General features: G+C 47.5%; 2 protein-coding genes across 7 annotated transcripts in view; one reads left to right on the forward strand and one right to left on the reverse strand.

Annotated features, from left to right (window-relative positions):
• LOC135911886 (uncharacterized) overlaps positions 1-26493 on the reverse strand; it is a 166256-nt gene that overhangs the window by 105424 nt on the left and 34339 nt on the right. The gene's annotated exons all lie outside the window — the stretch shown is intronic.
• The window catches only part of LOC135911882 (uncharacterized), a 31786-nt gene continuing 15750 nt past the window's right edge, over positions 10458-26493 (forward strand). Inside the window, exon 1 of one of the 2 annotated variants that reach the window (XM_065444221.2) lies at positions 10458-10648. The gene's annotated coding sequence lies outside the window, so the exon portion shown is untranslated. Of the gene's footprint in view, positions 10649-18591; positions 18740-26493 lie in introns of those variants that run through there. The other variant, XM_065444222.2, reaches the window with a different exon arrangement.

Raw genomic sequence — 26493 nt, forward strand, 5'->3', positions numbered from 1 at the left:
AAACAAAATGCCTCACGCAATTCCTCTAATTTTTTTACACTGCCCGTGCCACCGGCTCAGCCTTCGTTAACACACGAGAGAACCGAAAATAATCTTGATGTAACGAGAATAATGAGTCAAATGCCTTCACTTAGTGAAATTTGGAGCACCTGGAATAATAATAATCAAAGAGAATTAGCATAAGCCTTTGGCCAAACAGATGCGAATAATAGGCTCCGCAAACCTAAAGCTTTTTTTTTATTACAAAATTTTACCACATAGACAGGGAAAGTTTGAGAGTGCTCCATACCTGTCATGTAAATAGATCGAATTCCAAAGCATGCGTTAGTGTCACCGAAGAAGAACGTTGCGTTTTTCACAAAAAAAATAAAATTTGAATGTATTCAAATCACACCAATATTTGTCATATCGCCCAATTATCAGGAGCTTTGAAGTATTACTATCTTTACATATTCCTATTTTAAATTGGTACACTTATATACGACCACATCCCTTTCCTCTTTCAAGAGTGTGTGCGTGAGGGTACATGGAGGTTTATATATGGTATATAACGTTTACGCGCCCCATTAAACGTCACGAAAATTCGGTGGCACCCTCATCGGGAGTGACTTACTAGCTTACAAGGCCTGACGAAGTTGATGTCGTCGCTAGCAGGTGGCGTGGTTCGCAGCTTGCAGAAACGAAGGCAATAGATTTATGGAAACAAAGGAAAAAACAATAACAGCGATGGGGAAGAGAAATGCAGCCATAATGAAGCGCAGAGCGCTATGGGGATCCAATAGGTACGAGGTCCTCCGAAGTATGTGGAATGGCGTAATGGTTCCCGGACTTACTTTTGGAAATGCGGTTGTTTCCTTTAAATCAGGGGTACAATCAGGACTCAATCGGAACCAAAGGTCAGTGGGTTGCCTCGCATTGGGCGCTCACGCGGAGACTACAAATGAAGCTCTGCAGGGTGATTTGGGCTGGACTACTTTTGAAGTGAGGGAAGCTCGCAGTAAAATTGAGTATGAAGAACGGCTGAGAAATGTGGAAGAAAGTAAATGGGCTGGGAGAGTGTTCAGGTATCTGTACAGGAAAAACATTGATTCAGTGTGGAGGAAAAGAACTAGGAAGCTTACCAGCAAGTATGCGGCCTGTAGGGTGGGCAACAAAGATTTACCCTTAGATTTACCCTTACAAACAATCGATGTACTTATGCGGCTGCTAACACGTTGTTTTAAATCAATTTGTTTTTCGTTATTTCCTAAGTTCAGCTCGTCGCGGCAGCCTCACGTGCACGCTGGCGCGCAGCGAAGCATCGACGGAAACGTGCGGAGTAATACATTTTGGCGACCGGACTTCTTGCGTAGCTTCCACAGCGTTGCACCTGACGTATGAGAGAGAAGTGGTTCTTGAAGGGGTAAGGAAAGGTTGTCGCTGTTTTCTGCAGCCCTTGCGGGAGCACGGCTCAGCGCCAACGGGGGTGGGGGGGGGGGATAGTGGGAGCAAAGGAGATAGGAGAGTAGAGGGTTAAAGGGTCGCCATGGCAGCGGATGAGCAGTCCGGCAGGAAGGGCCCAGTGGGTCCGGTAGGATTGGTGATCTGGTGAAAGGCCAGGGAGCGGTGATCCAGCAGGAGCCAGATGATTGGGGCAGTTCGAGTAGCCTAGAGTGGTTTGGGTAGCCGTGAGGCTATGCGACGTATGAAACGGAGTATAGCAGGCGCAGCTACTTGTTGCGGGCATGTTCAGTTGGGTGCCTGAAGAAAGTAACGGCGCTTTGTTCTCTCTTTCCTTCTTTCTCCCGCGGCACCAACGCGGCAAACGCGAGACGGGCGCCCGGGACCAGCCGGGGTGTGCCTGGTCACGTTTATTGTCGCCCCATTGGCGACAACATCCGTGGCAATGGCACCCCAGCTGCAGCAGCGTAGGTTGCGGATCCGTGCACACAAAGCGCATTTCTCCCTAAATACATTCAATGGCCCGGACCCCGTCCGTCACCGGAACTTCGTGGCGGAACAACTTTCTCCCGTAAATAATTGGACGCATTCCTGCTCTTGCCCTTCAAGTATTCGTCCCCTCCGTCGGTACCGGCCCTCAACGTTGGGGGCAGGGGGTGTATTATGAGCACCTCCGTGGCATTTTCTTTGAGCCCATCTCTTATGGTGTAAAGAAATGTTAGTTCCTGCTTAGCTGACTCTCGTCATTGTCCACCATCTCGACTGCTGACACTCATGGACACGGGCCTGCGGTCGATTCTTCGCGTTCCACGATTCAACGACGCGGCAGCTACGGGATGAATCGCTGCAAGACTAATAACCGCAAAGCCCTCGTCCGCTCGTATGGCCCCGCCAGCACCCCTTACACGTGGCTGGTGCAATCATGGCCTCCGAGATTGGCGAGCACGAGTCCGTTCGCGAAGTTGTCTGCGACGGCTTTCGCCTTTCAATGATATCGCGAAACAAGCCTCCCTTGCTATTCTGGCAGTACGAAAGGATATGCGGAGCTGAGTACTTCAAACGAAGGAGTTCGGTTCCCCGCGCTGTCTTGTACTTTCCTGATGACGTATTGAGAAATCATTAGTGCCGCAATATGACAAGCACACTCTTTTCTTGCTGCGCAATCCGCGTACTATCACAGCACCTAGTTCTTGTGCTAGTGCTTGCATTTTTGGAAGCTGCGTTTTCACACAAGATTGGCGCATCCACTTTGCCCATGCGCGACATGCATCTGCTAGCACCTATTGGCAGGGACTACAAATGTGCGCCTGCCGCAATTCCGGTGCTCAACGCGGGCTATGCGCCGGCAGATAGCGTGCCAGCCCGGCCCGACGATTTACCGAGAAGGAGTATGGGTAATACGATCTCGTTCGAACAGTGTTCTTTGCCATCAGCCGAGTCCCAATCGCTGTTAATACGTCAAGTGCCAGGATCGAGCATAATTTTCTTTTACGAACAATCCTAGCATAAGAAGCCTTCGTGAATACTAGCCCAGCTTAAAAGCGAGCTATCGCCGTCAGATCATGCCGTCAACGAAGGCAGATGCAACAAACTGAGCTTTCCACTGTTTGTTCGGTGGAGATGCACAGAGTGGCTATAGTTTAGATAGATGTTGCACGCTTACTAGCAATAATTAAAGAGGTTAACCAACACCACATCTCTCGTGTATAAGCATTCAATACGAGTAGCAAGGATCGAATGTCGAATTTTATATCCACTGTCATCCGAAGACGCATATATGCAAGTACGTCGAGAATATGTATTTCTGCATGCCTAATTATGTACCACGCCTGTGCCGACTACTCACTAGTTAAAATAAAACCAGCTCAGTAGCCACAAAGAATCTGTAGTAAAAATAAAATTGCTGGTTGCCAATAAGAACTGCGCAAATAACGTCTCATCATTTTTAGAGCTTAATTGCAAACGAGCTTTAAAAGCGTGGCTGTAGGCGACTGTATGCAACAGAGCTTTACAGATATGCTAAATAAATGGTTGCCGAAAAATAAATTATGAGTTAAAAAAAATGTCTTTTGAAGGAATCGTGTGCTCAAAAAACATAAAATGGCCAGTCGCGAGAATAAACACCTCTGGTCGTTGCGTAAACGATAATAATGCTACATGACTAGAATTCTGAATACATTAAATGAACAATGCAAGGAATACTCACGGGTCTTCACAGGCTACCACCGCGAAATCAAAAACAAAACTTTCGTTGTCCGTTTTGTTTCTGAATTCCTTCGACAACTATTGTCGGTCTTATACTTCTGATAGTCTGAGATACAATGTTTTGCAGATGGATAGCGATAACAAGACATCTAACCCTCATTTTAACAGGCTGTTGCAAAATATTTGGTTCGAAAATAACGAATAGATTCTTTTTCGAATGCGAATTTAAAGCGGTGAATTCCATTCATATTCGAAACTTCGAATATTCGCACGCGCCTATAAATAAACTAAAACCAGGGGGGCGACCGCGTCCTAATATTATTTTCAGAGCAAGCAGAAGGAAGTGTCCGAAGATGCGCTCATTTGCCTTGCCGGCGCCAAACAGGTGCGATCAGCCTCGTGCAATTTCCAGGGAAATCGGTGAAATTTCCCCTTCGCCCACTTCCAAGAGGTGTTTCACTGCCCTTGTGGCAACTATGCACGCAAAAGGAGGCAGTCGCTCTTTTTTTTTTCACCCCACATAGACAGGTTCACGTGGCTGAAGTGTCCATTCTCACCCCTGCTCCCCTGCTTGAAGCGGAGAAACGAAAATTTTCACCTGCGCTTTCTGTAATGGCGCAGCTGTGGGATTCGATACAGCGGCTCAGGTCGCCTCTTTCGTGAACCCAGTCACGTTAGTCCAGTAGCATTGACACTGCGCTACTAGGCTCCATAGGCCGAGCGCAGCTGCACTTCGATGGGGGCGAAATTATAAAAAAAAAAGTCGGTTTACTTGTATACGGTGTTTCAACGAACACTTTCAAAAATCGTTAAAGGTTGCCTGTAGCAGATATCACAATTACAGTTCGTGAGCTGGTCTACTCGAAGCGGCGGACAGTACTCGCAAAAAGAAAGATATGCAAAATCGACTGATTACAAAATCACTAATTAACTGTTAGGTAATTATCGTATGACGCACACGGCAACTTACATAGTCTAGCCGTGGAGTTCGCAAGGCGGACACACTTGGAACGAGTTTTCAAAATGACTCCAGCTCGAGATATAACTTCCCGAACGTTGCGGATAAATCCATTGGCGTTAAGAAAACGTATTTTCATGCACTCAATCAATTTGTTAAGAAAACGTCTTTTCATGCACTGAAGCACACAAGTAACTGGAACGCCAGTGCTTTTCCCCGCAATGTTCGGAAATTTATATCTCAAAACTGGTGTCGTCCTGAGAGTTCGTTCCAAGTGGATGCGCCTTGCGAAGCCGACTGCGAGAATTTGTAAATTGCAATAGGGGTCATAAGATAATCAGCTAAGAGTTAATTAGTCAGTTCTTGTTAATTAATCAATTTAGCATTTTAATTTCTTGTGCAAGTAATGTCCGCCGCTTTGAGTAGCCCGGCTCATAAACTAGAATTGAGTCATTTGCCACAGGCAAACTTTAAAAAATTTTGAATATGTTCGACGAAACACCTTGCATATTCAGGTGCACGTTAGAGCCCCATGCTGTCAAAATTTTACCGGAGGTTGCCCACTACGACGTGCCTGAACATTCGAGCGTGATCTTTGCAGTTCGAACCCCTTCATTTTACTGTGAGAGCCGCTAAGGGATCGAAATTCAGTTTGCCTCGTCGCTCCATAAGAGGCCTGTTCGAACCATGAACCAGTTCACGAGGTGCCGCACCCTGCCATTCCTTTCAGCGGTGCAGCAGTGGCAACCTCTGAACCAAGCCATTCGTTTCACAAGGTGCAGGAAAGGTGCGCGTCTGGCTCACTATTTTGCTGCACCCTCTCTACTGCAGGTTCCACCTGGTCGCAGGTGCGAAGCGGCAGTGCAGCAGACCAACGCAAAACACGGGTCCATGTTTCGTTGAATCCGCGCCTACGAGCGTCTGCTCTGTCCACGCAAGAGCCGGGTGTTTTAAGGCCTCAGAAGCTGGTCGTATAGACCTGCCATTCGGCACCTTTCGGGCTTGCCACTCTCGGTGCTCAATCGTCGGGCAAAACATAGCAGCCTGCCCCGTGTCTGCACCTCAAGGTTCGTTTCGAGTGTCGCGTCGTGCCCACAGCAAAGAAATCGAGCGGCACGAATACCGAACTTTTTACTGAATACTGCGAACTGAACACTGTGAACCATGAACTGGTTCACAGTGGTGCCAGGCGAATCAGTTATACTTCGTCGGCGACTGTCAGCCGTGCGACCTCGGCCACCCGCTCGTAGTGTAGAATGGGCCGAAAGTAACGTAAAGTTGGTGAACGTGAAACGCATCGACAGCATCAGTGCCAACAGCAACGTTGCGACGACGGTGCCAAGTAATTTGCACAGTGGCTCATGGGATTCACGGATGCCACCTGCCCTGCATATTGACCCCTCAAACGTATCGAGAAAGTGAAACCACTCAGGTCATCAAAGTGACATGGTGCCCTATTGCCCGTGGCATGAGTCGGAGTGGAAGTTTTGGCGTCAGAACTCATTCATCAACTAACGGGGCCTTTAAAACGGCGCATCGAGATTGAAAATGAAGAAAGTTCCTTTAACACAGCAATTCACTCCTCACCTATGGCCTAGAGATATTCATTTACAACTACAGCAAATTCTATCTTGAAAGTCATTTTTCACATGCCACACTGAAGTCACGTAGGGCCGAAAGGGGCTTTGGTCTTTTTCTATCGAATGATGAAAACACACCCAAAACAACATGCCTTACGCAATTCCTCGAAATTTTTTACACTGCCCGTACCACCTGCTCAGCCCTCGATAACGCACGAGAGAGCCGAAAATAAACTCGATGTAACGCGAATATTGAGTCAAATCTCTTCACTTAGTAAAATTTGGAGCACCTGGAATAATAATAACAAAAACCGATTAGCATAAGCTTTGGCAAAACAGCTGCGAATAATAGGTTCCACAAACCTATACCTTTTTTTTTTTTACAAAATTTCACTACGTAGGCAGGGCAAGTTTGAGAGTGCTCCATTCTTATCATGTAAATAGATCGAATTCTACAGCATGCATTAGTATCAACAAGAAAGAAAGTTGCATTTTTCACAAAAAATAAATAAATTCCGAATGTATCCAATTCACACCAATATTTGTTGAAATATTCCTATCTTTATATATTCCTATCTTAAAGTGGTACATTTCTCTACTACCGCATCCCTCTCCTTTTTCAAGAGTGCGTACGTGAGGGTACATGAAGGTTTATATGTGTATATAACGTTTGGCGCGCCATTAAACGTCACGAAAATGCGGTGGCACCCTCATCGGGAGTGACTTCCTAGCTTACAGAGCCTGACTAACTTGATGTCGTCGCTAACAGGTGGCGCGGTTCGCAGCTTGGATAAACGAAGGCAATAGATATATGGAAATACAGGAAAAAACAATAACAGTGAAGGGGAAGAGAAATGCAGCCATAATGAAGCACAGAGCGCTATGGAGATACAACAAGTACGAGGTCCTCCGATGTGTGTGGAAAGGTGTAATGGTTCCAGGACTTACTTTTGGAAACGCAGTTGTTTGCTTTAAATCAGGGGTGCAATTAGGGCTCAATGGGAACCTAAAGTCAGTGGGTCTGCTCGCATTTGGCGCTCACGGGGAGACTACAAATGAAGCTGTGCAGGGGGATATGGACTGGACTACTTTTGAAGTGAGGGAAGCTCGCAGTAAAATTGAGTATGAAGAACGGCTGAGGAATGTGGAAGAAAGTAAATGGGCTGGGAGAGTGTTCAGGTATCTGTGCAGGAAACACATTGATTCAGAGTGGAGGAAAAGAACTAGGAAGCTTACCAGCAAGTATGCGGCCTGTAGGGTGAGCAACACAGCAACAAAGAAGGTCAAGAAGAACGTCAGAGAGGCTGAAATAATCTCATGGGTGGCGGCAGTGGAAAAGAAACCTACCATGAGTAACCACTTAAGAGGAAAAAACGAAATCAGGAAAGAAACAATTTGTAACTCAAAGGGAAGCTCATCACTTTTCGAAGCTAGATCGGCATGCCTTAGAACACGCACCTATAAAGCGAGATATAAGACGGAAGAAGCAAGTGCTTGTTGCGGTAAAGCTAGAGAAACTATGCAGCATGTTTTATTAGAATGTAAAGACGTCTACTGAGCGGCCGATTTAGGCACCACTGGCCTCCTTGAAGCCCTTGGGTTCAGCGAGAGCAGTGGAAAAGCAAACATGTCCGCAATAGGCATTAGTAAGAGGCGATTGGAGGATTAGTGGAAGAGAAGCAGGGAAACGACAAAAAATGGAGACGTACAAAAGCACAGTTCGCAATAGGGGATGAGAAAATTTATGTGTGGTAGTTCATAGCGTTTTTTTTTCTTTTTTTTTATTGTTTAACCTAGGTAGGACATTAAGCAGTATAATAGCAAGAGCTTGGTGGCGCAACTCACCACCCCGCTTCAAAGGGAACGCTCATAACATCCATCCATACATCCATTCATCCATCCTTAAAAAGCCTAACCAGGTAGCTTGCCCCCTGGTTAGCTTAGATGGTACAGCGGCTGTCCCGTAAAGGTGGTGCTCCCGGGTGCAAGTCCAGGACGAGAACGAATATGTATTCAACTGCGAGGCTTTTCTCTCGAGGAGTGCGTATGGGTTTCATTTGTAACACTTACTATGATTGGGTCGATATCTTATATTCTCGTTATTACTTCTATCCGCCTTGCTGGTTTCCACAGAGCTACACCGTCAAACGACATTTATTGTTCGAGCACCACGGGCAAGCTTGCAGCCTTATTTTTTGTTGATTTACTACATGCAACACCTCGTTCTTGTGACTACACTTTGACGTGGACAGCTTTTGTGTGCCGATGTGCAATAGGGCATTTCATCGAGAACGAGGAGGCCAAGGTGGTCTCATTTCGATGGGGGCGAAATGCGGAGAGCCCCCGTGCATACTGCCAACACTCCTGATTCGCCCGGGAAACTCCAGATTTTTTACTGAACTTTCCGATTATGCGATCACTGTGTTATATCTCCCGAAAAGTGGTCTCCGTTCGCGCAATAATGTTTTTTTGCGAAACCGGAACTCCGGAATGAACAGCCACATCGTAATAATCAGCATCACCAACAACGGCTGCACTAGCACCATCGGTATCATCGACTAAGCAGCAGACTATGGTGCCCACTAAGCCGACCAACGCCAGAGCCAATGTAGCTCTTGCATTTCAGGCATTCCTTCCTCCATGGTGCATCTTGTTGCTGCTCCTTGTGTGTATGAGTAGTGTTGGCTAGGCTGTCTGTGTGTGGTGCACTGTGTAAAGTTAGAATCCTTCGTGTGCTTGATGCCATGGCGCTATCAAAGCCCAAGAAAATGTATTTGCAGAAGTTCTTGCGATCTTATACTTCTGAATTTCCGTGCTTTTTGACATTAAGAAAAGGAGACCATTTGGATATTGTACAACGTGTGGATGCGGCGTCAGCCTGTCTCGAGGTGTCAAAGGCGACATGAAACTGCGTGTTTCCACGGCGAAGCTTCAAAGCTATGTTCGCACTGCTGAACAGCAAGGCCATTCTCCGCAACAGCAACAAGGTCAACTTTCTCTGGAACAAGTGCGACGACAGTGTTATACGTGCGGAGTGCCTGTTTACGGGATTTCTCGTCGGAACACAACCTACCCCTTAGTGTCAGCGACTACGTTGGGGCCTCTTCTACGGAAAATATCTCCCAAATGCGAAGAAACGAAGCGCTATGGATGAGGACGCAATTCTGAAACGAAACTCTGAAGAATTCAGTGGTGGCCAACCTGAAATTTATTTCGCAGGCATCGCTCTCGAATCTTCGTTTCTTTATTCAGCGTTTTCCTCAGCTGCTGCCCCGAGATTCCACTGAGTCTGCTGAAGACGCTTGAGATGCTCTCGAAGCTGAGTTTGCCACACTACAGGCGCACATTCTTACAGAGGAAATTCTCAATGAAGAAAGGTGGGACGTGCAGTGGTCTATGGTTGGAAAAAAGAAAAACACTGATGGAAAACGTGTTTCACCAAGTTGCTAAGGTGATGCTGAATTTACTCGTGATCCTCATAGCAACGCAGAGTGTGAGAGGATCTTTAGCACGGCGCGAGAAACTAGGACTGAGTTCCGCTCATCAATTAATGTGCAACACAACCCCCCAACACCTGCTACTAGTGAAGGGCCTAAGTCTGGACCATGTTTGAGCAAGCGTACTCCGACGAGCAAAGTGTGCTGCTGCAAGGTCCTGCAAGAGGTCTATATGGTGATTATTAAGGAGGAAAGAGACGCTTAAATTTATGCAGCCCACCAAGGACTCATGGAACAGTGCCTGAAAATTTGAACGAAACCCTCCCCCCGGTACCACTGGAAGTTGAAACAGTGAATGCAGTCCCCCCCCCCCCCCTCAACCCCCTTTGGCGCGAATAAGAAGCCTCCCGATTTTTGATGTCGCCAGGTTGGAGGTATGCTCTTCTACTTAGATTTGGGTACACGTTCAAGAACCCCAGGTGGTCCAAACTTCCGGAGTCCAACACTACGGCGTGCCTCATAGTCAGAAAGTGGTGTTGGCACGCAAAACCCCGTATTTTTTTTTAGAACAAGGAGGTGACGTTATATGTATACTTTAGTAAACTTTATTACCACCTGTGACCTCAAGCTCAGCATCGCAACCCCGTTTATCAATTCAGCTACCACGTCAGGGAAAAGCTCGCCTCCCCTTTCAGCTGTTTCGCAGTGTCACAAAACAAGAGCTGCCTGGGATTATTAGGCAGTTTTCTTTCGTCCGCACTGATAAAGTGCCGCAGCATATTCGTTGATTAACCAGCGTCGTTTGTAACCGATGCTCGCGCATTGCAAAACAAGTGATACGCCAATCACGTGTTTGTTCGCGTGTCGCTTGCACAAACGGGATCCCTCAGTCTGGTGAAACGCTGGCGGCACTTATGACCTTCGTGCTGCTCTTCTTCAGTCGAGACTGCTTCCGGTGACCCTCCATCACTCGTTAGAAGAACGATCCCGAAGCGCTGCGGTACATCGGCCATCGCCTCTCGTGTCTGGTAAGGCGCTCTTTAATGTCTGTAGTTACAACCCGCGTCCGGTTCTTTGCATGCTCATATTCCATAAAAGGTATGTGACATAGTACAGAAGCGCTAGGCAAAACCGTGCGTGTGCCGTTCCTTCAGTGCGCGCTGAAAACAGCAGGTGGTACAAATAATCCGAAGTCCCACACCATACGGCATGCCCCATTATCGTACCATTCCAGTGGCACGTAAAAGCCTAGAATTTAACTTTTCTAAACCTCACCAATAATTTGCGTTTTAAGTTGAATGCCTAAATTACGGCAGATGCTTTCTTACGGACCGGGAAATGGGGCTTGGTTAGGGAACTCAGGTGGGCACGTTTATTGGCTTGCTTTAACATTCGCCGTAACCTGTAACTAAGATTACAGGTGAGTGTCGAGGCCCATTTCATGATGCTATCGCAACATCAATGTGTGAAATGCATTGTTCACGAACTTTTCCGCTGATAGTTGGCAGGTTGTTTCGCTGCTAACATCGCCGAGCGTGTTTCCAGGGGCGTTGTTCAGCGGGCTCGTGTCCTAAATACAGATGAAGGGCACCTGTGGCAGACGGAGTGCAAAACTTGCGACGCGGATCATTTTTTTATACGGGGATTATATCTCAGCAGGGTCTCCACGCAATAATCGGGCCAAGTGGCTACCTTCCTGTTGTAGTGCGACGTGCTTTCGTGTCACCTATCGTTCGGCCGATGACCGCGTGACAGGCAGCCCAACTGACGACACGATAGCCGCAGCGGATTTGCATGTATGTATAATTATTCGCGCACAAAATGAGTCGAATCGTGCTTTCGAAGTTGAAATGCACGAACCTGAGTCATCCCACGCGTTCTCAGTGCGCATGAAGTTTGAGCCGATGTTGATATCCTTCAGCGAAGGTTAGGCCTAGCTCAATCGTCCAATTCGTGCACGCGCTATCGGCAGACCTGACCTTAGAATTAAGCAATTAGGACACAAATAAACCGCTTCTAAAGTTTAGTTGCGGCCTTAGCGTTCTAAAGTCGACTACTCTTAGCACGGCATGCCCAGCTGAAGCGGCAGCACATGGCTGTGCCAGCATCTGTACGTCCCCATGCCCAACGGCAGCCAATCGCATTGGCTATATGTATGGGTGGGACTGTAGGTGTTATGCTGACATTTCTTGGTTCCAGAGATGCAGTGTCTACTTATACGTGAAACGGGAAACATGCAATATTCTGTGCACCAGCACAAGCGATTTAACCGCATTGCTCATTTACCAAAGCTGTCAGCGATGGCATCCGCGTTTTTGCGCAAGAACTGCACGGCCTATAATTGAGCTCCTTACCGAGCGCAGTTTTCTGTAGTAATGTGTTATAGGACGCGGAAACTGTAAGGATAATGAACTTCAAGAAAAGCGAGAATGACTGACAGCGTGCAGTATACAGGGTGTCCACCGTAACTTGAGCCAAGAATTTAAAAATGACAGGCGCGTCGATAGCGAATTAAACCGAAATCGTTACCCCCATAACTCGCTAATTACGCTTAATTACCCAAATTTTCAATTATTGGCAGAGGACTTTAAGTGTGATAAGCAGATTTGTAGGGCATCTTCAGAAAGTACCGATCGAGTTGTTTCCTGTACTGTATGTCACACATCGTCCTTTTTTTGGGAGGGTTGCAAAGAAAGCCCGCGATATATGAAAAAAAAAAAACACGTGGCTGTGCTTTTGCGCAGTGGTATTGTGCTGCACTCAAACGTGCGCTCGGTGAACAACGTCGGTTCTCGTCGGATGACGTCGCAAATGCATGCTGCTGGCCGAGCGCTGCCAAGGAGATAAAGAACGCCGTGCCGCTTCACCATCGCTAGTCCAACGCCTCCTAGATAGCACAAGGCCGGTGCACTTCGATCCGTGACGTCATGCTACCTTGCCCGACTGCCATAGTATCTAATGGGAACACTCCCGATAGAGCCGCGGTGGTTTTGGCGTCATCGTCTTCGTCACGCTGGGCTTGGCAATGGAAATTTCGGTCCAAGTAGCATGATGTCACAAATCGGAGTGCACAGGCCTGCTTTTTAGGAGGCACTGGCTAGTCCCGATGCAGCCGACGTTGTTCGTCGAACGCACGCTTGAGAGCGGCACGATAACACTGCGCAAGCGCTCCGCCCCATGTCTTTTCTTCATACGTCGCGGGCGGCTTTCTTTGCAAATCCGGAAGAAAGGACTACGTGAGACCGATGGTTTCTGAAGGTGCTCTACAAATCTGCGTATCACACTTGGGCCCCTCAGCCAATAATTAAAACCTTCTGGAGCGTATTTGTCACTCTCGAAGTTTCTACCCCATATGTTAATACAAGCGGAACGCACTGATTGTACACCTTTCTTTTCAATTATAGTGGTAAGCTTGCACTCAGGACCTGACAATGCTTGCCGTATGCACTCCAACCCATTTTTATTCAAATTTTCTTCTCGTATTCGCAGTCTTCTGTGGCATTGGTAAACGTACTCCTTCGGTCTTTAGTGGTCCACTGTCGATCCTGAACTCTTGTTCCCTCGCCAGGCTACTGATAATCATCTTTGCCTTCCGCAAATAAATCTCCAACCTTACTCTTACACTTTCTCTGTTAAGTCCTAAAAAACTTGTTTTAACTCGTCCCCAGTGTTGCTGAACAGGACAATGTCATCTGCAAACGAAGGGTTGTTGGTATATTAGCCGTTGATACTCACTCCTAAGCCTTTCCAGTTTAATAGCTTGAATACTTCTTCCAAGCGTACTGTGAACACTATTGAAGGCATTGTTTCCTTACCTGAGCCCTTTCTTCATATGTATATTTCTATTTTTCTTGAGGAGAATTAAAGTAGCGGTAGCATCTCTAGATATTTTCTGAGATATTTATGTAAGCGTCCTCTACTCATTGATTACGTTATGTCTCTGTGACTGCTTGTATCTATACTAAATCAAATGCCTTTTCACAATATATGAAAGCCACATACAGAGGCTGATTTTACTCTGAAGGTTTCTAGGTTACCTGGTTGATGACATGGATTTGGTGCATTGTAGAGTATCAATTCCTGAAGCCATGCTGTTCTTTTGGTTGCCTGAAGTGTTGACGTTATTTCATTGGAAATTATCTCGGTGAATAATTTATCCAATACTGTATGTAAGCTAATGGTCCTATAGTTTTTCAATTCTTTAACGTCTCCCTTTTTGTATATTAGTATAATGTTGGCATTCTTCCAGCTCTCGGGGACCCTTGAAGTTAAGAGACATATTGCATAAATGGCTGCAAGCTTTCCAAGCATTACACCTTTTTTTTGTGTGTGTGCCCAGTTCGCGCTTTCTATTTCTTTCTCCCCAGAAGTACCATCCTCGGCTTCATGGAAAGGGCCAGTTTTTCCCTTTACGGCGAAATGGCATGCATGCAGATGCCTGGCCTTTCCAAGGTTGCCACACGTTATTTCTCTCTGTGCACCTTTCGCCGAAAACCAGGTGCTTTTCTCACTACGGACAGCTCGCGTAGGGTACGGAGAAACGCAGCCCATTCACTCACGATAGCGCCTTCTTCATCACAGGCGAGAGATTGGTGTACAAAAGCTCACTGAGGGGGGCCTGTAATCCTTGGCGCATCTACCGGGAGAGAAAGCGGGGCCCTTGCGCCTACCCTTCCTTCCCGCACTGTCAAAAAGCGAGAGGTAAAATTAGTCACTTGCACCTCCACTCCCAGCCCCCAACTTTCGACAGAGGGCCCTTTCCCCTGACAAAAGTAGAGCTGAAGCTACATTTTCTTCCCTGGTAGATTGACCACGTAAAATTGACTTTCTTTACTACGCATTCCCTGCTTGGAGAGCGAGGATGGTCTTGTGTCTTCCCGGGACGGCCTGTAGAGGAAGACGCACGTGATTCCCCACACACGACAACCGCATACCGCCGCCTGGGCCTTCCAGCCAACACTGTAGAAGACCTTCTCTTCCCCCGCCTAGCCCCGGTCGCAGAACTACACGCCTTCAAGTTTGCTGCTGCGGCCGGACTTGCCGCCTTGTAGCCGATCCCCCGGCCACCTGCTCCTCGCGGTGTCCTGCCATGAGACGTTTCGATATATATATATATATATATATATATATATATATATATATATATATATATATATATATATATATATATATATATATATATATATATATATATATATATATATATATATATATATATATATATATATATATATATATATATATATATATATATATATACTCTCCACACACGAACGCGATGGGAAGAACACCTAGGGCTGGGCAGTTCCCGCCATAAAAAATGTCACCTCGAGCAACTTGCAGCATGCCCAGCTTTTCTAATCGGCTTTCTACATTTCACCTACTGGCGAAGGCGAGGCCGGGATAAAGTGTTATAGTCGGCAGCGCGCAACGACTGGTGGGCCTTACGGCATAAAATTGTTCGATTATCAAAGGCTAGAACTAGATATCTCAGCCCAGATATAGCCTAAACAGCATTGAAGTCTGGGTATCATATCACCGTCAACAATCTAAGCAAGCATCTTGCAGGCCTAACTGTCGAATTTCATCGTGGAATCAAGACTTATCGTACATATGCTCGTGAAAATGACCTTCGTCGAAATGCAGAGCCAGCTCGAAACCAATAGAACACTGACTGTGTCACTTGTGATTTTGACGATTCCAGTTTCAGGCTATTTCCAAGTAGGAGCTACGCTATGACGTGTTTATAGACAATTTATAGCGTGGTTTTATAGACAATTTTTGCGTAAAACGAAGCAATTCGGTCGGTAGCTGTCTCCCCTCCCCCCCCTGCTTGACAAGAATTTTATGCTTTTCCTCTACTTGACCAGTAGTCGATGCGAGAAGAGGGAACGCCGCAGCGTGGCCTGCGAGATCCCTTTGTGTGATCACGGAGGACACGGCAGCACTGCAGTATCCGGCAGGATCCTGTATTTCGCGCCGTGGCTGCTAGGTGTGGTAGTTTATGAGAAAATAAATAAATGCATTACTCGCCACCAATTGCTTTCCCAAAAAAGCGCTCTCGATTACCTACTTTTCCATTAGGTTAAAATTCTAGGCGGCGAAAATTTATTTATTATCCCTTAAACCTGGCCAGTAATGTATGCCATAAAAATTATAACTTATGTTCCTAGTAATTTTCGGCATGCATAGTTAGTCTACAAACTGCAAAGAAAAAGCGGAAACCGCAACGGCGCCAGCATGTCGCTACCTATCGCATCCGCAAGCTCAAGAGTAACCCAATACGATGCAAGAACAAGTATTCATACGCCGCCCATGCGCGTATGTTTCACACATGCATTTGTCACACATTTTTTTTTTCAAACATTCCCCTCGGGGCAAATGATTTTCAACGCACTCGTGATCTGACCGATAACCAAAAGATCACGGCCAATTTACTACTGTAAATGTATGTGGGCATATCTACAGCTTCGCTCCGCTGTAGATATGCCCATATGATATGATATATGTTGCGCCTAATTTAGGACAGCTTTGACGTCAAACCCCGATCCCGTGATGTGCGCCCATTACGCACATCGTTTTTCAAAGTGATATATCATACAAACACATGTTCCGATGCAGGTTACAAAACCTTCATTTTATTTATTACTTTCAAATGACTGCTATAACTGCTTTGTGGTCGCCATGATGCACGCTCACGTTTTCCGCTCTCATATGAGAAATGTTTCTGAGCCAATGTTAAATCGTTGCATGGCCCGTTGACGTTATTTCGTCGACTCGAATAGTTGAAGTAATCGAGGCCAAACTCTGCCACTAAGCTGGTGAATCACTGCTTTGGTTCCGCCTTTAAGGTGGATGGAAGTGCGCATGCATTATCATCAGCCACGTGGTTTGACGGCTTGTTCATGCCGCTGCCTTACAGGGGGGGGGGGGTGAAGGGGGGGAGCGATTGCTCGTTGCACCCGATTGCAGCCAACCCAGGTGGGCCGGTCTCGGCGCAGCTGGGTTGGATTGTTTGTAGACCGACGCTAAATTTTTCCTGTAAAAAGAAAACCTGCAGTGTATGCGTCACCTTCAAGCGTGTAAAAAAAAGAAAGAATGGAAGGGAAGGAATTTCGGAACGCCGACTTTCTTATTTGTCGCCGCGCCTGTCAAGGCACGCGGCACTGCCGCTCTTGCAATTCGAGGAACATTCGCCGGAATCGCTGTTGTTCACGGGGCTTGACGCGATGAATCTCTTCCTTGAACACCCGCCGTGGTTGCTCAGTACGAGGTCGCGGGATCGGATCCCGGCCATGGCGGCCGCATTTCGACACCCGTGTACTTCGAGTTAAGTGCACGTTAAAGAACCCTAGGGGGTCGAAATTTCCGGAGTCCCCCACTATGGCGTGCCTCATAATCAGAAAGTGGTTTTCGCACGTAAAACCCCATTAACTTTTTTTTTTCTTCCTTGAACCTTACCCGACGACGATCCCGATTCACTTTCAAGATTCTGTTCACGCATACGCACGCGGGCTTTTGTGTGAAAAGAATAAGAAGGGGTCGGGCACGCGAAACGCGCGCGTATGAAGAGGCTTCGCACAGACAGGCGAATTCGAGGTTTGTAGGCTAGCAACGTTTTCGCACTGGAGCGCTTGTCGCATCGAGGAAACCGAAGTGGTCAAAATTAACGTCAGGTTGTAACGTAATGTATGCCGTGTCTCCTATTCAAATATATCAGTTATGGCACGTAGAATACCACGACATATTTCTTAAAATAAATTAAAACTCTCTCAGCACAAACACACACAAAAAGAAACATTTCCTTAATCTGCAAAAAAATTCAGCAACTGGTGGGCCAATAGTCGAGACGCGCGAGTGGGTGTGTTTCCTCTCGCTTGTTCTTTTTTTTTTCTTGACGAATGCCCGACCCCGTCATCGACGGGGTCATTGGCTTGACGCAGCCCATGCACTCAGGTGCATCCCATGCGCTATACAAGGGCGGCCTTGCATTCAGCCTCTGCAGTATTAATCAAACCCAAGACCTTGAGCGCGCAGGCCACTGGGCCACACAGTGGTTGCACGTTATTTCTCATATCATTTCTGAGGATGCCCAGTTTCACTGAATGAGTAAAGTTCAGAACAAAGGCGTCATTAGTGCGACTACGTCAGAAAGCGGACAAAAAGAAAAATTGCTTGTCCAATACGCGTCACCTTCCGCAGACAATAAAGGAGGATTTACGCGTACCTTTTCGTGCGCTTAAATTACATAAATGAGCTACTTACGTTAGCAAGTAAAACATGAAACGGTACGAAAAGTGCTTAAAATTTGATTTGTCATTTTGATAATATTGGGAGGCATGTCGTGGTAAGTCGTTCCAGAATAATTTTGACATGAGCGCGCCTCGCAGATCAATAACTCACAGTATCGAAAAACAATTTTGCTCATGTTATTAGACAGTGTTAATCCCCACTGATAAAATGCCATAGCATTTTCGGCGATGAACTGGCAAGTGCTAACAGATGGCAGCTATATATATATATATATATATATATATATATATATATATATATATATATATATATATATATATATATATATATATATATATAATCATAAGACGCCAACAAAGAAAGACATGTATGAAGTGGTTCCGTGTAAGGAAGGAAGGGGATAGAGGAAAAGAAATAAAAGACTGGGGAGAGGTAGGCGCAAGGGGGTTGAAAGGCGCAGCTGCAGCATTGCGCCATGGCAAGAAACCATGAGGAGTCCAAATCAAGAGAGGTGCCAGTCACGGGCTTTCACCGGTGTCGTGTGCAGAAACCGGACCCCCCCTCCTCTGGTGAAACTAGGGAGGCACTAGAGTAGGGGCCGTCACGCCCGAAAAGAGGCGGAGCCGATCGTATCCGTGACGTCATTGTGACGCGCTCTACACAGCCAATGGGCGGCGTGAGGAGCTCTGTTGAGCTGGCCATCGGCCATACCATGCTGAATGTGCCAGTTTTCGACCGTTGCGCTGTTGCGCGTGCCAGGGCAGCGTCCTTCGTCCTTGTGTGCTTTCGGTCGTGCTTGCAGCCGGAAAGCCTCCTCTCTGCGTTAGAACCACATGCACTTCGCGGGCCTTCGTCACTTGTGTACGGTAAGCAGTTACACTCTCCTCTAATCACCTCTCGTCTCGGCCGTGTGCGCCAGTCGATCTACGGGGTTTTGTTTGGTTCAGTGGAACCGAGAGCTGGAACCCGTGGTGGCGCACCCTTGGTTGGTCGCGCTGCTCCACGGACGGCTTTGGTGCTCTCTATGGCTGTATGCCTTGGCCTCTTTTGCGCCGAGGCAGTCCGAGGGTCAGTCATGCTTGAGTCCTGTAAGACCGACATGGCTGTTTGTGTGTTGAGTGCGGCAACTCTGTGTTGCTGCACCACAACAGCCCCCTTGTCCGGGAAGGACCGCTGGCCCGAACCAAGTCCCACCACCTAGTAAGCCCGGGTTGTGGTGGAGAACCGGGGTCAATCTATCGGATGATGCTGGGTTGATGAGTACATGAACGCTCAAGGACGCGGTGCCTTCAAAAGTGCCAAGTCCTCTTCCCATCTGACAACGGCTCGTCAAATTTCTTGTCGTGGCACCCAGCAGGCTTTATTCAAAATACGCTTTCCTACGGGGGTGGTATGCAAAAATTACTCGTGTACCGTGCATTTGGTGCTCGCTAAATACTCCAGCTTGTCGCCAAAATAGCGAGTTCGCCGCTGTGGCGTGCCTGATGATCCGACCGTGTTTCTAGCGCGTAAGGCCACGTAAATTATTTGCGCGTTTATTAGTTAAATTACGGTGAGTGGCTCAAGTGGACACATTTTATTTGCTTTGGTGTAATGCGTCATAACTTGGAATTGAAATTACACACGCATCCGGGCCCGTTCAATGCATGGACTGCAACAAAGACTTCCGACGTAGCGCATTTTTTTTTTCTTGCTTAGACCATGTTTGCAAACAGCAGTGGGCGCTGTCGATGTGAACGCGAAACTTTCTTTGCCTTTTCCTTTGCTTATGTGGCTGCTGATCCTTCCTCGCTCATCCCCTCAGCTTCTGGCGTCAAGCGGAGCTTGCGTAGTTCCAGCTTCTCATTTAGGCGGAAACGAAGTCACTTCTGCATAGAGGTGCCAGCGTACAAGCGATGATTCAGGAAGCAGAAAGACCGGAAGCAGAACTGGTATGAGCGACGAATCAGGGAACAGCGGCGCACTACAGTGGAAGGGTTGAAATCTGGGACAGTTGGTACATACTTGAACGAAAAAACCAGTCAAAAACACAAAGGACAAGAGGAGAGGTTCACACCACAACGACACCAGTCGTGGTGTGAACCTCTCCTCTTGTCCTTTGTGTTTTTGACTGGTTTTTTTTGTTGTTGTTCAAGCACTACAGTGGTTTGTGCGAGCGTTCCGTCTTGCATGGGAATCATACGTTCGGTAGTAGTTTCTGGCGTCTTTTCGCGCTGGTATGGTCTATTTATTAGCGAGTATTAGTTTAGGGGACGCACGTATGCAAGAACTAGGCGCCGCATTACTGCGCATGCGCAGAGCGCTACGTCTACTTGCTTCCTTGACTTTTGGGCCGGCCGAAAACATCGCTGCCCCTAAGGGGTCACGTTGCCCACGTGACTCTCGCGGTGTACGGGAACTTACGAGAAGCGAGACCAGGGGCGCCATCGGAGATCTTTGTTCGATGCGCGTTCTGTTCGGTTGCTGCAACGTCACACAGTGGCAGCGTGCAAAATTTCTGCGAACGGGGCGGAGAGAGGAGCCAAATCAGCAAGCAGTGAATTCCCCGGAAGTTCACTTCCCACCTTTGTCGTCTGCTTGCAGACGGTGTATTACAAAGCGAAATGTTTCTCGTCTTCCAATGAATAAAATCTTTATTTAAAAAATGTATTTTTTTTCTTCTCAAGCTTAAACACATTTTCAAATAGTAATACGTGTGACTACTGCAATTGTAAGTATTAGTCTCCCCGCGTCGTCCCTAGGTGGTGTCGCGCAGAGCGAGAAAAAAAAAGAAGAAACGATGGAAACATTGGCGCAATTTTCTAGAGGCAGAAACAACATTCCAGCGGCTCGCTGGCACCCCATTATGAGGTCGATTTCTCTGTACAACCAACGCACTAGTTTCGCGAAACGAAAGCGACATCGTAATTTGCGCTCTGCTATTTTTTCAAGCGCGTTTCGCACCCCCACCGGCTCTCCTTCCCCCTCAACCAACGCCAGCGCAACACCCGAAGTTCCTAGCGCAAGCGCCATTTTTTCTCGAATTAAACTATGACTTGGATCCAAACGTGCTAATCGGCTGCTGAAGCCGCTGTTTGGATCGAATCCAATCCACCAGACGCGCCATGCGAAGCCGGTCTTGTAACGAGCGATGATCGCTCCAAACTTCTCAACTCCCGTCGCGTTCGGCGCCTAGCAGACGAAATGCTCGGTGGAAGGATGATTGACAGGAGCGTGTCTTCATTTTGACGTCATCGAAAACATGGCGGCGCCCCGCGGCTGGTGACGTCGTCGCGGAGTAGGCCAATCGCGCGCGCCGAACAACGCATCTCCGATCGCGCCCCAGCTGAGACAAGCCGCCACACAGAGGGCGAACATGGCTGCGCCGGCAAGGACGCGTGAACGTGTTTATTTCCCTGCCGACGTGGTAAAGAAGCTGGTCGCAGAGCACATCGGCACGCTGTCGCCGCAACGGCGCTATGTCAAAATGCTGCACGAGACGCCTAAGTTCAGTTTACCAAGCGTATGTTTGGATTGCTTCGGCTCAGTCTTAACGCAGGCGCGTAGATAATCATATGAATCTTTTGCCTAGTGCCGAGACATCGTTTGTATATATATAGTAACTGTTTTTAGTAAAAAATAATTTAATGCACTTTACTTCATAGGCTTGATTTCATATTTTAGAGAACGATAACGCAGAAACGATCAGATGCTGATGGCATCTGATCATGATGAGCACATGTGACCTCGGTGCGGCTTGCTTTTGCAGCCGCTAACACATAACATGTATCTGCTTGCTTACCCAACGCAAACGCACCCAAGCGCTAGGGGCCCCAACTCCTTGCGTCCCTTAAACTAAACCTCTCCTATTATGGCGTTCATCTTCTACGTGGTACGCGGTTCTGCGAGACGTGCTGAAGTGGTTTTAGTCGCTATGGCCGGACGTTCTGCTGGGGCTGAGGTGGACAGAGCACGCAGCGCGATGTGTGCGAGCATATTTGAGCCTACAATCTGCCTCAGAGATCAATTGTGTATTTCGGAATGTTGCATTCACTAATGTCACCTTATAGCAGTATTCTTCCTTGGTTCTAAGCTGCGGTTTAGGAGCAATGAAACATACGCGACGATTGTAACAGTGCGAGCACCGTTCTGCTACGATAGGACCTGTGCTTTGACAAGCGTTCAAACTGTTAGCTGCAGATTACATTGCGATACTACTTGGTTCGGTGGATGAAGCTTCTACTCTTGAATAAAATAGTTTTGGTTAGTAATAAGAGCATATCTCCAGCAGTTTCCAGCAAAGCGATCGTTTACGAACTGCGCGATTGTCCGAAGCAGTGACAGGTGAGAGATTACAGATATGTTCATTCTACCGTATTTACTCGATTCTAAGCACGCCTTTTTTTTTTCACGATCGCGATGCCCAAAGTTAGGGGGGGGGAGGTGCTTAGGTTCGAAAAATCTAGAATGACCCCCCCTCGCACTTTTCTCTGCGACATCACGACGAGATGGGTGCGATAAATAACATTTTATTTTGCAGGCATTCAAAAGAAAAATCGGTGCAGATAGTAAACCCACCGCTTGTGCAGGATACTCAGTCACTATCACTGCCGCTCGAGTTCGTGGCACCGCTTGAACCGCTGCTCTCGGTATCCCACAGCAGGTAGTCTTCCGTTCCGTCGAAGTTGTTCGTGATTGAGCACTGAAATGATTTGACCACAACGTCCACTTGGACCCTCTTCCACGCGTCTGAAATCTACTTTGCGATGGTTGATGGGGACGCTTTCTGCAGCTTTCCCGGCGGCGTATTCTTCCGGTCAGGGTTTCGCACCCACTCTTCTTGCTCCTGTCGGAGATTGGCTTTGAAGGGCTTGTTGACTGAAACGTCGAGGGGTTGCAGCACTGGCGTCATGCCATCCCGAATCGCAACCGCGTCTCAATTGATGTTCCGAAGCTTTGCCGTTACCTCCGTGGTCAGATAGCCGCGAAACGCGTCCAACAGAAGCATCAATCTCGTGCCTGCAGGTCTTCCGAGCAATGATTCCAGAGTGAGCAAGCGCGTTTGGCGGCCTTGGCTGCGCGCTCTGCCTAACAAATAGGGCGGTGCTTAGATTCGGATGCAAAAATTTTTCCTAACTTCGAGAAAATAGAGGGGGGATGCTTAGAATCGCGAAAGTACGTATATACCGTATGGTTCAAGAGTGCTGCATCAACATTTGTAGTTCTATAACGTTGTGCGGCCTGACTATGCGAGGTCGCATTGCGGTGTTAGCCCGTTTTCTCTTCCTTTTTCGAGAAAGAGGATGATAACCGAATTTTTTTTCGGTTCTGTTCATTCCGTTCTCCACGACGCGCTCACGCGTATTACGGAAATGTTTTCCTCAAAAATAGCCATCGCATTCTTTTTATGCGATCCCTCTCATAGAAGGCAATGCTTTACAGGGCAAAAAGGCGATTCCGAAGCGCATAGCTTATATATGTATCATGCTTGTACACCAACCGCAGTGATCGCTGTGTTAAGCAGCGCAGTCGGCCTCATGCAGGAAGGCTTGCGTAGACACATAGTTATCTCAAGTCTACTAGCCTTGAAATGTGTGAGAACGACACCAGTAAATCACAAATTTTTGATAGCGCCTGCCTTTTAGGTGTTTAGTGGTTGCTTTAGGTTTGCCGTACACGAGCATGCGCTCTTTGGCTTTGCTTTAGCCCCTGCGACAAGCGATCAGATAGTGAGCAAGTTTACCAATTCATGCTGGTAACAGACACCAGTTCTTTTCGTTGAATTAAAACCGATATAGGCAAAGTAGTTCACAACACATACACACACCGGGGCTGATAATGCGCATCACATGTTTGCACCCCCACGAGATATTTGCGCGTACTGTAGTTACCGATGCGCCAAAATCTTCCCGGACGACGTTATATGAACGGACATCGCGGGAATTTCACAAAGTACGATCAAAGACATCTGGAAGTCGTTCAGCAGCAAGCGACAGCAATAATTTCAAGCCGCGCCGGATCGCACAAGCCAGAGGAAGAAAGGCTCGCCGCGCCCCCTATCCTCCTCACCTTATGAAAAAGTCTATACCTGGAAGGAGCGTGGCTGAAAAGAAAAGATACGCGAGGGAAGACATTTCGATTGAACTGCGTCGACTGTGCACAATGCCCTCTGGAGCTCGCCGGTCGTCGCCACGTTAGCCACTTGACAGCTGTTATTATCCGTGACCTACAGAAATTGCTTACTTTCTACCAACGTGGAAGTCCAGAGGGAAGCTAGTCACAGTGGGAGAGGAGGGCAAATAAGGGGTACAACCGACGCAGTCGGGAACCAGTGAACAGCCACTCTTCGCTCACAGTTCCCATACAAATACAAGGAGGGGGGATAGGGCCGGAAGTCATTTGAGGAGGCAAGGAAACGCAGGATAAAATTAGGTTCAAGGTACGGTACGGTGCGTTTCTGTTATTTCTGAAAAATAAAAGCATGCAAATAGGTCTAGCGTTGTATGCATATGCTTTAAAGCGCACCGCGGTGTCTAGGCGACATGAGAGCAGCAGTCGCACGTCAAATCAACTTCTTTGCCCACCGCGATAGGTTTGCGGTTATGGCATTGCTCGAGGTCGCTGATTTGACCGAGGCAGCCGCGTTTCTACGGAGGCGAAATAAAAAAGACGCTCTGGCGCTTTATTTAGGGACACGTTAATGAAAACCACGGTGCCGAAATTGATCCGGAGTGAGCCACCACGGCCTGCCTCATAATCCGATTGTGGTTTTGGCACGTACAGCCCCATAATCTAATTCAAGTTTAATGCTTCTGCCATGATGCGATGTGCCATGTGAGGCAATGGCAATGCTCAACCCTCTCAGACGTTATGAAATATAGGAAACAATGCCTAAAGCAAGCACCTCTCCCTTTCTGTTTTATGTACTATGCAGACAAACAGCAGGGTTGAATGCAAGGTCCCGGTTAACATCAACTCCCCACTCTTGTGTTGGACAAAACGTTGAAGAAATTAAACATTCGACGCCAACGTCCCCGCTAACTACAGTCAATCAAAGCAAACGGAGAAAGCTTCGCTTACATCGATTACCAAAGTGTGTGCAGGATCTGCATAATTTTTGACAGCGCGATATAACGCGGGCCTAAATGAATTGGTTTTCTCGGTTTCGTTGGGGCGAAGAGCGAATGAAACGTAGTACTTGCAAGTCAACAAAGCCGCTTGGCTGATCGGTGTTTGCTTTCCGCCTCCTAGACGAAACGCCATCGGATCGTTGCTCGTGATCACGACAGCGTTTTAGTATTGGGCGCTGCTTTACGAAATATGCGCACATTAGACATAATTTTTTTCTATTAAGTTCTATTAAGTACAATTCCCGTGAAAAACAAACTGTAGCCGATTCCTATGTAGCTGTGAGCGGCGGTAGAAGCGATCGCCTCGTCTAGATGATGGGACTGGCGAGGTGCCCGTCTCTACGGCGACACCGGCTGTGTAGGACCGCGAAGTCTGAACAGTTGACCGCAGCCGTCATATCGCTGGAACTCTGTACCAACTCTAGATATTCTTTTGCGCGCGCCAACTCGTGAACATGTTTAAGCGCGTTTATAACTTTGGCACGGCATCACAACCGCCGTGACCGTGCTTACTCCATCTCTGAACGCGGGCTAGGCTATCGAGTGTGCTGGCGGCTCAATCTCGAAGATGAAAATAAATTTCAATGTGATCTCCTTTTGAGGTGAATCTGCTACTCGACTTATACATTCAGGGCTTATCCTAATTTAGCCTTACCGCAGTGTGGTTTCGCACAGACGAACACGGATGATACCTGCACGTAGGTGGAGAGGCTAGAGCGAGCTACTCAGGTTAGCGCCCGCTGCTGCAGATGTAAGTGTCCAACAGCAGTCATAATTCTACCAGCGCAACTACAGGAAGCGGAAATGTCGGAACCGAAAATACGCAAAATGCCGGAACCGGAACTAGTGTAAGGGGAAAAGGCGGCGCACATGAAAGGTTGGCGCAACTTAGCAAAAGCCGCGGTGGTGCGTGGATTAAGGGGTTGTACTCTCGCTCCGGCTTCAAACAACAAAGGGCTTCCGCTAGAAGTAACGTAGATAATTTCTTTTGCAATTTCCTGCTTGAAAGTACCTTATGTTCCGAGTGCTGATTTCGTCTGTGTCCCTATTTTCCGCAGACCCCATTTCTCTTTCTTTAACCTTCTCAACCGACGTTTCTTGATCTGCCCCCGCCGGCCCGCTGAACATGAGGTCGCGGGATCGAATCCCGGCCGCGACGGACGCATTTCGATGGGGGCGAAATGCGAAGACACCCGTGCACTTAAAAAAAACCCCAGGTGGTGGAAATTTGCAGAGTCATCCACTACGGCGTGCCCCATAATAAGAAAGGGGTTTTGGCACGTACAACCCCATAATGTTCTTTTAATGTGCCCCCGCCACCCACACCCTCCGCTGCTGTCCAAATATTTGCTTGAAAATTCTCTCCTTCCTCCATTTTGTGTGAACATACCTCATGTGCCTCATACCTTTTAGCAATTGCTACGATTGGGTGGATGTCTCATTTTCCGTTATTTCTCTCCACTTCGCGGGTTTCCCCAGAACTATTACATCACTCTTGAATTTGCTTCGAC

Source organism: Dermacentor albipictus, chromosome 10, assembly GCF_038994185.2.
Source record: "Dermacentor albipictus isolate Rhodes 1998 colony chromosome 10, USDA_Dalb.pri_finalv2, whole genome shotgun sequence".
Classification (NCBI taxonomy): Eukaryota; Metazoa; Arthropoda; class Arachnida; order Ixodida; family Ixodidae; genus Dermacentor; species Dermacentor albipictus.